Source organism: Pinus tabuliformis, chromosome 6 (assembly GCF_031772625.1).
Source record: "Pinus tabuliformis cultivar Carrire ecotype Pingquan chromosome 6, CPIR1, whole genome shotgun sequence".
Lineage (NCBI taxonomy): Eukaryota > Viridiplantae > Streptophyta > Pinopsida > Pinales > Pinaceae > Pinus > Pinus tabuliformis.
Genome location: NC_142292.1, coordinates 1,364,013,126 through 1,364,028,454, shown reverse-complemented (window position 1 = coordinate 1,364,028,454; position 15,329 = coordinate 1,364,013,126). Strand labels below are relative to the sequence as shown.

The window sequence follows — 15,329 nt, the reverse complement described above, 5'->3', positions numbered from 1 at the left end:
CTAACCCTAGGATATGAAACACCAAACTGTGGGCCCCGTTTGGGGTAAATTGGTACATCAACTTCACGGGGTTGTAACTTTGGCATATGATCTCCGTTTGATGCATACAATAGCTCATTAGAAAGATCTATCTGAGTACTACCATTGTTGGAACGGGCAACATCGAGTCGACCTATGTTGCCCCCGGATTCCCTAAAAAACGTCGTTTAGGGCCTCAAAACGGCTCCGGAAGTTCAGGACCCGAAAAACTGCTAAAAATAGTAACTTGTGCTACAATTAAGGAAACTGAAAATGCTGAGAAAGACAATGGTGGGGGTCCAGGTGGACTTGGCAGATGGCCACCAATATCCACCTAGATCAGTGAAAGAGATGGTTTTTTACTAATCCATACCTCTTGTGGAGTCTTATCCTCCAACACTAATAAAGGTGATCTATTGACCAAGTAACATGTTGTCTCCACCGCCTCTGCCTAGAATTCATGTTCTAACCTGGTACCATTGAGCATGCTTCTTGCCCTTTCCATCAACGTCTTGTTCATTCTTTCTACAACTCCATTTTGCTCAGGTGTATATGGAGTAGTCTTGTACCGTGCTATACCACATTTCTCACAAAATTCTTCAAATTCCTTACTGCAAAACTCTTCACCATTATCTGCCCTCGGCACCTTTATCTTCTTCTCTGTCTCGCTTTCCACCAGAGCCTTAAATTCTTTAAACCTCTCAAAGACTTCAGATTTCTTCTTAAGGAAATATATCCATGTATTCCTTGAGAAGTCATCTATAAATGATACATAGTACATAGACTTATCTAGTGATGGAACCTTCATAGGTCCAAACACATCACTGTGCACAAGCTGTAATATTTGTTTCACCCTTTTACCACGAGAGGGGAAACTCACCCGATTCTGCTTCCCATATACACAATTTTCACAGAAATCAAAATCCAGAGAGGTATTACTCATACCTTCTACCATACCTTTACCATGAAGTATTCGAAGGCCCTTCTCTCTAATATGTCCAAGCCTTTGATGCCACAGTATGGTCTTTTCTCCAGAGACTGCTAGATTTTCTGCTCCACTTTCAGGAACCACAGAACTATTGCACCCATCAACAACAATGCTACCTTGCAACTTGTACAGAGTTCCAATCCAAACTCCCCACATCAATACCAGTGCTTCCTGAACCATCTTGTAAGTATCCTTCTCGAAAATTGTTTTTACACCTGCATCATCCAGCTTGCTTACAGAAATCAGATTTCTGGCCAATGCAGGAATATGTAGAACACCCGGAAGTGTTCTAACCCTTCCACCTTGCAACTTCAACTCTAATTTTCCGCGATCAACTATTCTAGCCTTCCTATCATCCCCTAAGAATACATCATGACCATCGTATTTCTCATACTCGCATAACCACTCTCTATGGGGAGTGAAGTGAAAGGATGCACATGAGTCAATCAAACATGCCTCATGATCTACATGTGTACTTGAAGAAGCCAAGTACACATCCCCACCTTCATCTCAGGTGGTTTTCGCCTCTGCAGAAGGAGCATCATCATAACCCTTTCCTTTTTCAAGAGCTTTAGATTTATAGTCCCTTTTGTAGTGTCTAACACACCACCTTTACAGGTTTTCTTGGAGATTTAGATCTCCGTCTAGATTTAGATCTCCCACTCGATGAATTATTGTTGTTTCTGTTTTGGGACCATCCTCATATAGACAAGGCATCACCATTCTGGCTCTCCATATTTTTCCGTCTCATCTCCTCCGTGAGTAAGGATGAGACTATTTCATCAAACTGCAAGGCAGTTGCATTGCTACCTATGTTGGCATTATGATGCATGTGTTGTACTTGATGGCAACCCACTCATAGAAGAACATCTCACTTAGTTATAACTAGATGAATCTTCAGAAGAGATATCAGATGTGACTGAATGCATGGGATGCAGGACAGCTCAAAGGAATCAGATGATAGTTCTAAGTGTGACAAGTTAGCTTTGCCATCAAGTCCAAAGGGGGATATTGTTGGCATTATGAGACAAGTGTTGTCCTTGATGGAAAATCACATAGATGACAGATCATAGTGCAGCAAGTCAGCAGCAAGGATTTGATGATCAGACTACAAGAATGAAGAGAAAATATATATACGCAAGTTCATCGTGACCGAGCCGCATATACACGCGGGTTATACGTTACAAAGGCGCGTATGTGTATACACCCACTTTCATGCAAGGAAAAGCACGTATATGTTGGAGAACTTACTTTTGGTCTGTGGTAGTTAGTCCTTGGTATTTGAACCTATGATTTTGGACCATAGTATCTCGTCAGATGTGTTGATCCCAAGTATTGGGTCCATGGTATTGGTTTTTTATGGTTTTGGACGATGGTATTGAGCAAGGCCTAAGACTATAAAAGGAGAAGAAGATCATTAGGCAAGTGGATTGAAAAAGTCTTGAATATCTGATGAAGGAGGAGATCCAGTATGCAGGTTATGGGTTGATGATGCAGTGCTAAGGAGGGATCTCACCGGTTGATGGAGAACAAGATCTAAGGATAGATCGGGATCAAATGGTTTGAAATGAACTATCTCTATATGATTGATTATGTTTATTCTAGATCTATATATTGATGCATGTAATGATCTGAACTGGGTATAACTTAAGTTTGAAATGGCTGCAAGTCATGATTGAATATTTATAGATCTGTATGCGGGTTGGCTTTGGTGTAAGCGCGTATGTACGCGGGTTTGGGTCATTGTAGTAGCGTATACCATTTGAGCTATGATGTTTGAAGTTACAGGTGGTTCTGGTTGTTGATGAGTTCTGATGACAGTTTAATGGTGTCAGTATTCTACATATCTTGTTTGGTTGATTGTGTTTAGCTTCAGTATTAATGGATGAGAACTAATATTGGATCAGGATCATATTGACTCATATTTATGTGATCTGGTGGACTAGATCTAGGTGCTAACACACATATTATCCTTTTATATGTAATAATCTAGATATGTCGGAAGTCGGGAAGTGCATCAAGTTATAAGTAAATAATTGATAACATATACGCTATCTCACCTTGGTGAAGTTGCGTATACACGCTGGTTCATCACTTCCAAGTAGCGTATGCACTCTGATGCATGATTTTGATGATACAGTTGGTTCTGAATATTGTTCCAGAGTTCAGTGTTCTGCTCTGTGTTCTGGTGACTGTGTTGTTGACAGGGTTTCAGTGTTTCAGAAATTGATGATGCTAGTATTGATTGTTTTGTGCTTCAATGATATTTATGGGTCCAATATGAAAATTTGATGAAATGTGGCCTTCAGATTATAGTGTTGTGATTCAGGAATATCCAGTCTGAAAATGTATGAAATGTGGTCCCTGGATGATGAAAGGAGATTGTAGGCCGACACCTATGTACTAGTACATCAGCTAGTACAAGAGCAAAGGGGGTAGTAGCTCCCTTTCCAGTAGCAGCTAGAGAACAAGTGAAGATTAGAGCATTCAGTAGGTAGGCACCTACGTACTAGTAAATGGATCAGCTAGTACAAGAGCTAAGGGGGTTGTAGCTCCCATCCAGGAGAGTCTAGAGAATGAGAGAAGGTTATAGCCTTCTGTAGGTAGAAGCCTGTGTACTGGTATAAGACTGCACCAGTACAGAAATATTGTAAAATGAAGTTTCTTATTAAAGGAAGATAGAGACAACTTACAGCAGGTGGTTTTCACCCACATTGGGATTCCACCTTATATCATGGTGTTCATGTGTGCTTCTTATGTGATGATCTGTTCTATTTTACTGCACCTGCTTACTGTTCATATGGTTAATGAAGTTCTGATGCACTAACTAAATATCAACATTTAATGGATTAATTGAATCATAAGTATTCTGGATATACGCTAGTTGCATTAGACACAGTTGCGTATACACGCGGGTTCCATTAATTGAAGTAGCGTATATGTATCTAAGTATGGAAATCAAAAAGTTTTATTGATTTGATAATACTGATTCACCCCCTCCCCCCCTCTCAGTATTATTTCCAACAATTGGTATCGGAGCAGGTCCTTTGGTAGAAGCTTGATCGCTTTAAAGAGATCCGTGGAACAATGGGAAAGAAGCTTAAGAAGAAAGCGCCTAAGCAGAAGAAGACACCTCATATGAACTATGACAGTGGGAGAATCGATTGGGGATTATGCAGAAGCACTTTAGATTCAGAATCAGATTCAGAATCATTTCGGAATGAAGATGAACTATCAGGTATGAATTTGTTATCCTATGATGTTCCAATTATCTATCCATTTGAAGGTGATGCAAGTGATAACGAAACAACTGAATGTGCTCTTATGGGTGAGTAAAAAGGATATCAAATAGAGGCAGAATTTGAAAGGATGACAGAGAAAATTAGAGATCAAGAAGATCTATTGAACATAAAGGATGGTGCCTTCAAAGAAGTTGCTACTAGACTAAAGGCTCAACAAGAGGAAGGAAGCAAGGTAAGGAAGTTATTCAAGGACAAATATCAAAAGTTACATGATGAAGTAACATCTCTAAGAAATGAAGTCAATGAAAAGAACACAACAATCCAGAAACTCAGAGATAGATCCAGTTATTGTGAAAGTCTTGAAGCTACGACCCTATCGCTTAAGGAAGAACTTGAAGAAACAAAGAAGTAGAATAAAGATCTACTCCAAGCTATTGAAAAATAGGAAAACGAAGTTATTAGTTTAAAAGCTCAGCTGGAATGTGCCTTCAGAATTCGTCAAATACTGCAGGAACAGAATGAAGAACAAGAAAAGGAGATTCTCAAACTATGACAACTAGTAGAAGAAGGAAGAAAGTCTGAAGAAATTTTGAAGAAACAATGTCTAGAAAAGGAAGAACAACTTCAGGTTGAGGTAAATATCTTGAAAGGTAAATTATAAGATAAGGATAAGCTTTTACGATTTCAAGATAGTACTAAGGTCTTGGATGATATTCTTAATAGTCAAAGGTCTCCTGCTATCAAAACTGGTCTTGGTTTTTGTCTAGTCAATTTAATGTCTTAAATTGCTCTACATAAATTATCAATCCGGGTATCGTAAACTGATGAAGTGTGGTGCACTGTATGTGCTTAGTTAACCTTTCTCTTACTTCGTTGTTTTATAGTTTATGTTGTTTTGGGGTTTTGTTCTTACATGCAATAATCAAATAATGAAAGAATGACTATGAGACCCAGTATCCTTGTTGCTGCAGCAAAAGGACAAGATGATTCTATCACGTCATTAGTTCATTAGAAGGCTATGTGCATCATTAATCTACAGTCAACTTGAAGGCATGCAGTAATTCAAACTGTACATTAAACTTGCAAAGAAAGAGCTTGAAAGAAATAACTTGAAATGAAACTGAAAGCAAAGCATAAAAGCCACTTTCTAATGGCACTAGTCACTACTCATGCTGCTGCAAAACAAATAAGAAAAACTACTTTAAAGACCAGTTATAATGTTCAGCTCTTCCTAACTCTCTGCTTCCAACATATGGGATTATGTGAAACACGATTAAGAAGTAGTTAGAAATAAGTCTAAAAAGTAATCAAAATAAGAAAAATCCACTTTAAAGACCAGTTATAATGTTCAGCTCTTCCTAACTCTCTGCTTCCAACATATGGGATTATGTGAAACACGATTAAGAAGTAGTTAGAGATTAGTCTAAAAAGTACTCAAAGCAAGCTGTAATTTATTAATATTCTGATCTCTTAAAGATGAACAACTTATGATAAAGAGACCATCAATATGTTAGCATACAACTTGAGAAACTAAACTAGAAATCAAGCTAGAAAAATAAAATAAAGGCAGCAACTTATGAATATGACAACTGAAAATACCATTAGAGATAAAGCAAATACAACAAAGACACACAATCCCGGGAGAAAATAACTTGCATAAATTAAAATTGCATGAATGAAAATCTAATCTACCTTACATTTTACAAAGCAATATTTACAAAATGAAATCTAATCTACTTACATCCTAATATGCTCCATGACATCTACTTCACATCTCCTTCCATGTTGAGAACATCAAAGCTTTATTCCATTTCTTCAAAAGTGCAAAGTACAACAAAGCTCTCCAAAGCTTTCAAAAGCCATGGGACTAATAAACTAAAAGGACTAAGAAAAGACTAAAGGAAAGACTAGCAAATGAAGGAGAGAGATCTCCTATTTATACAAAAAGATGAGAGCCATCTCATTAATGATAGTCCATGATTCTCTCCCTCTACCTCTAGAGTCCTAATCAAAATAGGAACTGATAAGACACATGTCTTTTTAGAGTTACAATACAATTAGGAGATGTGACACATATCCTCATGATCCCATGATTCTTTCCAACCAAATTCGAATTTGGCCTTAGAGTGCCACATAAGGGTCTTCTAGAAGCCTCCTTTCAACCTACACATGTCAACAATCTCAACCCATTGGTTAGGTATAAGCATATGCACATTATTTTCTAATGTTTAACCACAAATTCACTTAAAAGGCTTAGAAATAATAAATATTGGAAAAACATAAAGGTGGCCCAATAATAATGAAAGTGGGATGAATGTGGTGACATAGTAGTGAAATGGAGGTGAAATGGAGGTGATATAATGGACATAATAGAGAAAGTATAATGCAAATGAATGACATTTTCAAGACTCAACAGTTTTCATGAATCTGTTGAAGGTGAATCTAGTTCACAAAGTAAGACAAGGGACTCTAATGCAAAATTTGAAATGCTCAACAAGGAGATGAAAGGTCAATCTCATCATCAACCAAGGAAAGAAATTCTTCAAAGAAAATCTTTTACTCCTCCTATGAATAATGTTGAATGTTATGAATGTCATAATCTTGGACATATTGCAGCTAGATGCAGAAGAAGAATGGTTCACGACCATCATGCAGAAAGATCATCACGTTACAAGTACTTTAATGGATATTGTTTTTCTTGCAATATGTTTGGTCACAAAGTTGTTGATTGCTACAGAAGGAATATGAAACATGTAAGATGTTATGCATGCAACAAGCTTGGACATATAACAAAGGAATGCAAGAACAAGGTACGGGCACCACACCAAAAGGAGAAAACATAATCACACTTGAAGATATGGAAGAAGAAGGAAGTACAATTAGGAAAATGTGGCACAACACAATATAGTCAAACTCAGCACAACACAGACATAACAGACTCAGGGGGAGCTGAAAGTGTAAATCTTCAGTGTCCTAAATATAATACGCAAGTTGCATAAAGGGAAGTCGTGTATATACGCAAGTTAGACACTGCAAAGTCACGTATATGTCAGGAAAAGCAGTGGGGACATGCTCAGAAAAAGGGTCTGATATGATTCAGTCCATTATTTTCTCTATTGGTTAATAGTTACAGTCTGCTGAGGATGTGTGGAAATGTCTTGATACTTGTAAGATGTTTAGAAGTGTTTTGATCCTAACTTGATGATGATGATGTCTTGATGCTTATTGCTGATTTATGCATGATCAGATCTAACAAATGGCACAAGTTGAGGGGGACCATATGCCTTTAATAATGCATTGTTGGCATTATGGTTAATAGTTCTTGGTGATGATGCTTATATGGCTAAATGATATATCTTGCTATGATGTGGTTATGAGTTGTCCATGATAAAATAACATATGATTCTTGGGGTTACATAGTTGATGTTCAGATCATATTTGTGGATTGATGATGCATATATGGTGTTTACATGGTGATCTTCATAAGGATAAGGACAAGTACAAAGCTTGAATACACATATTCTTTACTTACTCATATGCTGTTGTCATCACATGCATAAAGATCATATAATACAGTTATGATGCAGGATTCCTATAGTTCTTGGCACTCACGTGGATGAGGATTGTTGCTGTTGATGATATCAAGAAGTCTTGACAAATGATCTTGAGCTCAAGATACATAGTGCTGGATACATGAATGTTTACTCAAAGTTACATTGTTGGAGATATGATGATGATGAGTTCTTACCTATGTGATGATTGATACTTACACATGTTGATTGATGCAGATACATGGATGATATATAAGATCATGAAGATCTTGATGATGATGAGATGACTATGGTGTTCTTCACATATGATATAATGATTTTATGATGATGTTTAAAAGGATGAGTTGATATCTATATGTAGACATTTACAGGTTGCTGATCTGGAAGTGGTTGTACGCGAGTTTTATGAGAAATATCGGCATATATACGCATGTTCCTATGGATATAGTCGCGTATATGTTGATTTGAAGGAAATTAGTGGGCCAGACTCAGGGAGAGAAAAGTCTGATCTGGGTCTGACAGAGACCATCTAGCACAACTTCAGGGGGAGTAGATAAACATCTAATAATCCATTGTTGGCATTACACTAGAAACTCTTGGTTCGTGTTCACAAGCTGTTTTTGGTTTCAGGTGGATCAGGTGCAGAAGATGAACGGAAGGAGAACATGGTTACTGATCTGAATAGTGATTGACAGATGCTGCTGATATGTGTTATTGATGTCTTTCATAATCTTGCTCTACATTTTTCCGTCTCTATGTCATGTATATCTTTTGTTGTCAAGGTCATGTAACAACCTCTTTTGGTTTCCCCACTATGCCTGGGATGAATAATGTAATGTACTTGGTTATCATGTAAACTTTTGATGTATCCCCACTTGGGTGGGTGGACGAGTCAATATTGGTATATCCCCACTAGGATGGGAGATGGATGTATGTATGAGTCTTTGGTGATAGGAAGGTCATTTATGATAGAGTCATGTACTTCTTTACAAAACTAAATTGTATACACACATTCTTTACAAATAAAAAATAAATAATAGTACACAAAATACTTAAGAGATTTTACATTGAAACCTCTTAAGTGAACTACAATTTTCATGATCTTTAAACTACATAGCTCACAATACTCTCTCTCTCTCTCTCTCTCTAGATATATATATATATATATATATATATATATATATATATATATATATATATATATATATATATTTAAAATCCTAATCCATTCACCCAAATCAAATTAGATTCTTCAATCATAATTATATTAAAACATGTCAAAAAAATTGACCGAAAAAAACCCAAAAAAAACAAAAGATAGACCAAAGCCAAATGAATACTTTTTGGGGGCCATATTCACAAAAGCCTCCCCAATTCCATATAATTGTATGATATCCAAGATCCACATTGCTATGCAACATTTAATGATGTGCCCCATGACATATATTTGTCTTAATATTGTAAAGCAATTAAAATTTCATGGCCTATATTCCATACATAAGCTTTATGGCATTAAAATACTACTTAGTTATGTGTATAGTGTATATTAGTGGTCATAAATGTAGAATACATGAAACAAATCCTATAAAAAAATATCATATATTCCAATTATATAAAGAATATAGTACATATCTTAAAAAAAATTATAAATTCAATTATAAATTATCATTAGATTTGTATAATTAAAATAAATAAATAAATTACACTTAACAAATGTTATTGTTTTATTTAACAATACAATAAACTATTAAAATATATTAACAAATATTATTATTTTAATAATACACTGAACTATTAATACAATAATTATTATGAACTAATTTCGATCTCGTGATACTCAGTGTAAGTAGAAGGAGAAATATGTTATAAGAACAAAATTACATATAATTCAAATTCTTCAAATCAAAACAATCATCAAAGTAATGAGCAACTCTAATAACTTGTAAACAAATAAATTGATGAAATCAAAATTATTAGTTCACGTTTAATTTTGGATGATGTAACTAAAATGAAAATATAATGTAAAACAAAAAATAAGAGATAGATATAAAGATAAACAACAAAATGTTTACAAATTAGATAATTGATATATATGGTAAACATAATTTTATTATTATTTTGTTAAAAAGAATATAAAAATTATAGGAATCATTAGTTATTGATCAAACATGTTTTAATTTTAACCATATATTTCTTATATAATTTAAATGTTTTTTATAATGCACCAAATTTTATATATAAATAATAATAAAAATATTATTTTAATTTCTACAACATAATGTAATTTTAAAATTTTAAGGAGAATTTCACTCTTCTTCATATATAATTTTCATATAAAATATTATATTATAAAATAAAATAACCTAAATTTCTTTAAAAAATACATAATTCTCATCTCTAATTGATCGTCTTAGTTGTCTCGGTTACTCTTTTTCCAAACCACCTAACTATCTCACCTCCTCTTTTCTCCAATCCACTTAGATGTTTCACCATCTTTTTCCACCACTTCAATTCAATCCACAATTTAATCAACAACTTCACCACTTCACCTACCAAAGTATCACCCATATAAAAATAAAATAAAAAATATAGCTATCACTGCCGAAAACAAGCCCGTTAGTCATGTCATTCTGCACATAACCTACCATAACCTGACACATAACCTGACGACACCACCCTACTTTGAAATGATGAGGAAAGCAAGAAAGCTATGTGGTTGAAAAGCCAAGTAGCTGCACATAACCTGCCGACACCACCCTACTTTGAAATGATAAGGAAAGCAAGAGAGCCATATGATTGAAATGCCAAGTCTTGATGTGACCATTAAGACAATCCACTTCGAATTTGAATTTGAGGATAAGATTTACGTGCGTGTGGTGGAAAATGTTCGCCTAAAACAAGTAAATTGTCTCTGTAAATCGTTAAACGAAGATGATGGAGAAGGAAACTCCAAAAATTCATTATAAAATGACAACACATGATGGAGTGGAGATAACAGCAAGATTACTCATCCCCAATCTCTGCGTTTGATACCTTCTCAAAGCGATGGAAGGAAAGACAGAGAGTAGGAAAAGAGCCATCCCAGTCGATGCGGCTTCCCTAGTTCTCGTGGCGATCAGAATCTGTGGCCCCCTCTGGCTTCCCTTGATTCATGCTGAAGATGTACCGTCCATAGAATCACAAAACCCAATGGAGAGCGTTGAGGTCGTTTGTAGCAAAACTCTCTATTCGGAGCTCTGCTATAACACTCTCTCGCCTCGTCTGGGGTCGTCTCCTGCACAAGCCAAGAAGTTTCTTCACGTTGCTCTAACGGTGGCCCTGGAGGAGGCGAACAAAGCTTTCACCCTCGTTCAGCAAACCTGTGCTCTGCAAGATTGCATGGAGCTCATGGATATTACGAGGGAGCAACATGGTAGCTCTATATCTCTTTTGAAACGTCACGATCTCAAGGCCTTCACGCGTGAGCAGGCCGGCGATTTACAGACGTGGCTCAGCGCCTCAATCACCAACCAGGACACCTGCTTGGACGGAATTTCAGATTACCCAAAAAGCGTTGTCAGAGTTCTGGTTGAGAGTAGCGTGCAAAACTTGAGGAAGCTGGTTAGTAATTCTCTGGCAATAGCAAAGACGGCGCAGGAGTCAGGAAGGCCCGATCCATCTCCCGAGCTACGCCTCCCGTCTGATTCCATCAAGGACGATTTTCCTTCATGGCTATCTGCAGGAGATCGGAGGGTCCTACATTCCTCTCCAAACGACGTAGTGCCGAACGTGATCGTGGCTCAGGATGGCTCCGGAAAATTCAAAACGATTTCACAAGCCATAGCTGCGGCCCCAGAGAAAAGTGCTAAAAGATACGTGATCAAGGTGAAGAAGGGAACGTATAAGGAGAACGTGGAGGTGGGTCAAACGAAGACTAATGTCATGTTGATTGGAGAAGGCATGGAGACCACGATCGTTACAGGCAGCAGAAATGTCATAGACGGATCCACCACTTTCAATTCCGCCACATTCGGTAAATCACTAACCCACTTCTAAATCCTTCATAAATTCAGTTTTGCGCATCTTAATCTCAGAAAATCCCTAAATCCTCACATTCCAGAGAATTCATCACTCCTTACAGATGAGAACTTTCCCTTTTTAGAAAATGATGCAACTATGTTTAACTACTTGAGTCCTTCAAAAGCTAATCATCTTAAAATGTTTGAATGCAGCTGCTGTAGGGAATGGATTTATGGCACAAGACATGGCTCGTCAACACAGCAGGCCCAGACAAAAATCAGGCGGTGGCTCTTCGAGTAGGATCAGACCAATCAGTGTTATATCGCTGCAAGATTGCAGCGTACCAAGACACACTGTACGCTCATTCACTTCGCCAATTCTACAGCGACTGTAAAATTTTTGGTACTGCAGATTTCATATTTGGGAATGCCGCAGTGGTGTTTCAGAGCTGCACTCTGGTCGCCAAGAAACCCGGTGCAAATCAGAAAAACGCAATCACCGCACAGGGCAGAACTGATCCGAACCAAAACACAGGAACCTCCATTCACAACTGCAAGATCACTCCCGATGCCGACCTCGTTCCGGTGAAAAGCTCATTCCCAGCATATCTGGGGAGGCTGTGGAAGGAGTATTCCCGAACGGTTTACATGCAGTCGTACATAGATGGCGTCATTCAGCCTGCGGGGTGGCTGGAATGGGATGGAGCTTTTGCTTTGAAAACTTTGTATTATGGAGAATATATGAATACAGGGTCAGCCTCCGCTACTGGAAACCGTGTGAAATGGCCTGGGTATCGGGTAATCGAAAGTTCTCAAGAGGCGAGCAAATTTACAGTGGGAGAATTCATACAAGGCAATTCGTGGTTGCAGTCCGCTGGCATCGACTACATCGACGGATTAATAAATTAGGGACGTCGTCAAACTTTTGAAGAAGTTCGTCTGTGTGTGTATTTCGCTTTCAGCGTTTGAAGAAGATCGTGTGTGTCCGTATTTCGCTTTCTATCGTTTTGTACTTTATCCATGCAAAATAAAATCATATATTTTCGTAATGTAGTATTGCGATGTGTGATAGCAACTTTCATCCAAATTTTATGAACAAAATCATCTATTTCTCTGCAATTTGGTACGGTAACTTTTATTCAGCGCTATAGACCCTGAGCCATGAACGGCTCATTGTACTATCAGATAGCAGATACGGTAACTTTTTAATCAGATGATCTTCAAATCGCCATCAATTTAATTTTTGTTTTTAACTTTCGAAACCGAATCTCAGAAATAGGCAGGAGGGCCTTCTGCATCGCATAAAAATTTAAGGAGATAAAATTGTGGAGGACATTATACAAAGCGGTGACTCCCGAGTATGTCTTAAGAGGTCCCAGAATATGGATTAAATTATTCAGTATTTATATGAAGGGGCCGTTTCTCTTCTCTTTCCTGCGCGCTTCCACTTGCAAATATAGGATTCACCAGGAATATGGCAAAGCAACAACATTATTGTTCATATTATTTCAAGAAAGCATATTTCAAAGAAAATTGGTTTATGTATAACGCCAATATTGTTATATCAATTAAAAAACACAGTATTCAAAAGGGCTGAGCAGTACATGGCTTGGCTGTGATCTTCTCATACCATATCATATAAAAAGTGGCATAATATCCAATAATATTATTTAAAAAATGTCAAATGATACAAAAAGTGATTTAATATAGGATAATATTATGTAAACATGAATATTATAAAATAGCTTTAATAAAATTTTAATGCATATGAGAAGTCTCGACCAAATAAATAACACCGTTATTAAACAAAAAAAAATCTGATAAACCATTCTATTTCGTTATTAACCAAACAAATCTGATAAACCTTTTCTATGTAGTCTTTCTAGGGTGCTTTGTCATTATTTACATAGAACTATTGGTTCCTCTTTTGATATCTTTTTAATATTTTGTTAGGGTGTTTTTAAAAAAAAAAATTGAATTAAAAAGTTAAAAAGGTTATTAGCGTAATAGATATTTTCAAATTTTAGATTAAATTTGAATATAAGTTAGACAATTATAATAATAAAAAAATTATCTTCAATTTTTTTAGTGTCACAAAGATCATAGATTCTTGTATTTTGTGAATTGACCAATGTTCAATTTCATTATGAAACTCATGAAAATTTATTCTTATTTTAACAATATTTATTTTCTTCTTTATATTATTTCATATAAAGAAATACTTTTGACTTTTTAGATTTAAATAAGTTTTTTATTTTCTTTTTCCCTTTAACTCCACCTACAATTTCTCCTTAAATTTTGATATAATTTGATATTATCTTCATAAAACTCTTATGTCATTAATATTTACATATTTATTATTCTTATCTTATCTTTACATTACTATTATCTTATCTTTATATCATTTTTATGCATTATATTATTATATTATAATTTAACTATTATAAAAATAAATAACAAATTTTGTATAAAAAATTAAATATTTAAATCTAAATTTAAAATAAATTTACAAAATTATATATCTATATATATATGAAATTATATTTTTTAACCTTACTTCTCAAAATACCATTACTACACTATACACTATAGGAATTGTAACATTGTTTATTTGCATCGGTATAGCCTATATTATTTCTAATTTTATTTATTTATATTAAGATTACATAATTTGAATTTGCTTTGAAATTTTATCAAAAATCTGTTTAATTTGCATACCCCTCTCTCTCTATATATATATATTACAAAATAATTTAAAAAATTAATTCTATTATACATAGTTTTTTGCATTAATTTTAATTAGATTTGTGTCACTCTATCAAAAATACGTACCATAGTGATTAAACACCTTTTACAAGAATAGTTAAAAAGACCCAAACATAGTGTTTTTAAGTAAACACCTTTCCGAGGAATAGTTAAAAAGACCCAAACATTGTGTTTTAAAAAAGTTATAAATACTTAAATTGTTAATAATCAATTGAGATTATCATCATGAACCTAATTGGAATGATTATCATCATGAACCTAATTGGAATGATGTTCAATACTAGGTTATTTTATATCCAATGTATATCCATTTCTTATACTTTAGGAAAAGAATAGAAAAGATCGTATAATTTAGATAGATTCTATTTCAAGATTGAATTGGTTATTATTATTAAGCATTTAAATTAAAAACGACTAATTTGAGTACGTTTCTAATCATTATTTTTGTTGAGGTTATATGAATTTCATTTAAAATTAAAATGATGTTTTTTTTTTCTTTTGAAAGTCTAGATTTATTATTTCACAAAATTATTTTTTTCAATATATCATTCATTCAATTATTATTATCATGCTTTATTGTAGAGGTCAATCTGTCCAATTAGAAACTAGATATTTTTTACCACCTTTTTATAGAATAATTAGTCGAAAATTGCTAGATTTTTAATAACTTTAACATAGCTCGAGTATCTACTTCATAATTGAAATAAAAAAAAAACTACCAAAAATCATTTAACGATTAGGATTAAGAAGAAATAATGGGTTATGG

At 35.1% G+C, this 15,329-nt stretch overlaps 1 pseudogene; it reads left to right on the top strand.

Moving 5' to 3' along the window:
- Window positions 1-10,844: 10,844 nt before the first annotated feature.
- LOC149263696 (pectinesterase-like) lies at window positions 10,845-12,706 on the top strand (annotated as a pseudogene).
- The last annotated feature ends 2,623 nt before the right edge of the window (window positions 12,707-15,329 follow it).